The sequence below is a fragment of the Vicia villosa genome, unplaced genomic scaffold (assembly GCF_029867415.1).
Source record: "Vicia villosa cultivar HV-30 ecotype Madison, WI unplaced genomic scaffold, Vvil1.0 ctg.000561F_1_1, whole genome shotgun sequence".
Classification (NCBI taxonomy): domain Eukaryota; kingdom Viridiplantae; phylum Streptophyta; class Magnoliopsida; order Fabales; family Fabaceae; genus Vicia; species Vicia villosa.
Window position 1 is genome coordinate 82292 of NW_026705256.1, and position 3748 is coordinate 86039.

Sequence of the window (3748 nt, forward strand, 5' to 3'; positions counted from 1 at the left end):
AGATCGCAAGTGCAGGGATTAAAGCAAGAACAGGAAGGTGTTGGTCTAAGATCCTCTAATTCATCCCATAGTATTTTCAAGGCAGTAAAGTATGCAGATAAGGTGCGATCTCCTTGCTGTATAGAATGTATTTTACGAAGAAGATCAGAGAATCGAAAATGGTTACCTCTGGTGAATCGTTCACGAAGATCCTCCCATAGGTCGAAAGCGGAATCGAAGCAGATCGTGCTTTGAGCGATGTGAGGAGATAATGTTCGATTGATCCAAGATAGAACCATACTGTTTGCTCGTTCCCAGATTTCGTAGTTGTCATCCATTGGCGACGGTTTCTTGATTCTTCCATTGATGAATGAGATCTTGTTCTTGGAGGTTAGGGCACGACGCATATACTTGCTCCAGCTATGATAATTGTTGTCATCAAGCGGAGGAGAGACAATGGTTGCGCCCGGATTCTCGCCAGGATGAAGGTAGAAAGGATCACGTGGATTTGTGGTTGGATCGGTGATCTTTGTTTTTGGTGATTTATGAACTTCTGAATGTTCAGATTCAGAATCCGAAGCCATACGGAAAAAAGAAAATTCAAGGAAGAAGATGAATGAGAGAAGTGGTGCGGAAGGTGAAGAAAAAGTGTATGTCTACTGATACCATATTACAACATGAAGGTACATGGTAAAGAAGATGGAAACATGAAGATGAACTGGAAAATTCAAATGTAGAATTTTCCCTCGTTTTTCATTAAGTCAAACCACAAGATGCAATGGCCTATATACAATGTAAGATGGGCCGTGTTGCTTAAGATAACCTAAAGCCCAATATAATAAAAGAAAAGGAAATAAGCCCAATAAGGCTAAGTTTCTAATACACCGTATGCAAATGTCTACAACTATTGCCATCCCCCAGATGAAATTTTGTTGAGCTTCTTGGATCTCTTTCAGGCAGCTTGAAGGAACATAGTTATTCATCATAAAATAAGTTGGAATCGCTTCTATAATAGCTTTAGCTAGAGTCACTCTTCCAGCCATCGAGAGTTTATTCGCCAGCCAAAGGTTGAGCTTGCTTTTTACTTTATCTATGACATGCTGGCAATCTTTGCGCTTGAGCGTTTTTACAAAAATATTTGTATATATGAAAAAAAAATTATATTTATGCTTCAAATATAAATAATTCTATTAATTCTCAAATTATGCTCCAAATATAAATAATATCAAATTTAATTATATATTTTTTTTAATAACGACTAATTATTATAAATAAAAAGTAAATTACATAATTTATATTATAATTTTACATTTGTTAAATGAATTTTTAATTCTTTAAAATATGAGTTTTAAAAATATATCAATTTTTATTTTAATTTATTAAAAAAATCAAACTTTAATTCCTGTAAGTTTTTCATTTTTGCATTTTCTCAAAATATATCAATTTTTACATTTTTACTCTATTAAATTTCATGTTGTATCTTTATTAATGATATATCAAAAAAAAAATCATTAAAAATATGCAACATTAAATTTTATAAAAAATTTGAGACTAAAATTAATAGCAGAAGATTTTTTTTTTAAAAAAACTCATATTTTCTGAAAAACAAAATGTATCAACAAATATAAAACTAAAATAAAAATTTACGCAAAGATATTTTTATACCATTATTAGTTATTAATTTTTTATTTTTTAAAATAAATAAAAGAGTTAAATTTAAAATTACATGAGGTTGATTTCAATTTTTCTATAAAAGTTATTAATCAATCTAAATAATCAATTTATTGTTATTATTAGACTGCAAATAAAGATTTAAAATAAGGAAGTTGATATCTCTAGGCACAAGGTGATGAATGAAAGTCTCACTCAACTTCTGAAATGAAAAATGTCCATCTACCATATGAATAATAATATACAATCAATGAAAGGCCAATGAATTGAATGAAGTATGGTAAAATTGTAAATCCAGATAGTACAATTTCAAAAGACAATTTGTTAGGGTCACGGATTTGATAAGGTGTGAAAATGAGGAAAAACTGAAAGAGCTGTTAGGTGTTTGGAATTAGTCTTAGACTTTGTTTTAGTTAATTAATAAAACTCCTAGTTTTTAGGAGATAGAATAGGTCTTTCAACTCAGTCTTGTTATGGCTTCTGTTATGCCAAGTTTGTAGGTCTTTCTGTTATGACTAAAGGCTATATATGAGCCTTAGTATCTTTAATAAACCGCAAGTTGATTTACGAAATATAGAGTCTTCATTCTCTACATTTGGTATCAGAGCTATTCAACTGGGATTTGTGAGAGCAAGGCAGCAGCCTTTGAGAGATCAAACACAATGAGTGAAGATAAAACACTCACAAAGATTCCTCACTTCGATGGTCACTACGATCACTGGAGTGAGTTGATGGAGAATTTACTAAAGGCAAAGAATCTATGGAGCTTGGTAGAAGATGGCTTTACAGAACCAAAAGAAGGAACCACGTTAACCGCCGCCGAGAAGGCGAAACTGGATGATCGAAGAATCAAAGATCACCAAGTGAAGCATTACCTTTATCAAGCCTTAGACAGAAGTGTGTTTGAGCAAATCCTGGATAGACGCACATCCAAGATTGTTTGGGATTCGATGAAAAAGAAGTTTGGCGGAAACGAGAAGGTAAAAAAGTCCCTACGTAACACTTTGAGGAGAGAATTTGAGGTGTTGGAGATGAAGAAAGGAGAAACCATCACCGATTACTTTGCAAGAGTAATGGTAGTTTCCAACAAGTTGCGGAGCAATGGCGAAGACATGGCAGACTCAAAAATTGTGGAGAAAATCTTGCGAACCTTGACAGAACGGTTCACATATGTGGTGGTCTCGATCGAGGAATCCAAGGACACTGATGAAATTTCAATTGATGAATTGCAAAGCTCTTTAGTGATGCATGAACAAAAGTTCAATAGAGTCAACAAGGAGAAGGACGACCATGTCCTTAAAGTGGAGGAAAGACAAATCAGGGGAAGAGGAAGAGGAAGAGGATCGCCGTGGGGATGTGGTGGTCGAGGCCGAGGAAGGAGCTACTTTAACAAAGCTACAGTCGAGTGCTACAAATGTCATGGCTTAGGACACTTTCAATATGAGTGTCCTAAGTGGAACAAGGAGGCAAATTATGCTGAAGCAGACGGAGAAGATGAGATGCTCCTGATGGCCTATGTTGGTTTTCTTAAAAATGGTGACACCTGGTTCATTGATTCTGGTTGCTCTAACCATATGTGCAACAATAAAGACATGTTCTCTAGTTTGGACATGACATTCTCCCACTCTGTCAAACTGGGGAATGATACTCGCATGGAGGTGGCTGGAATAGGAGTGGTAAAATTGGTAATTGAAGGAACCACTTATTCAATAAGTGGTGTCTACCTTGTACCTGGGCTTCACAATAATCTCCTGAGTGTGGGCCAACTACAAGAGAAAGGATTGGCTGTACTGTTTGAAGGAGGAATATGCAAGGTGTATCATCCTAAAAAAGGATTGATTATACAATCAATAATGAGTACAAATAGGTTGTTCACCATTATATCTGAAAGGCAGGAGGAGAAGTGTCTTCATACAACCACCACTGATGTGTCAAGGCTCTGGCATCAGCGGTATGGTCATCTTAGCTACAAAGGGTTACGCACGCTGCAGTACAACGACATGGTACATGGGCTCCCAAAATTCCCTGCATCAACCATTGCTTGTGTGGATTGTTTGAATGGCAAGCAGACTCGAAGTCCAATTCCTAAGCAGGTTTC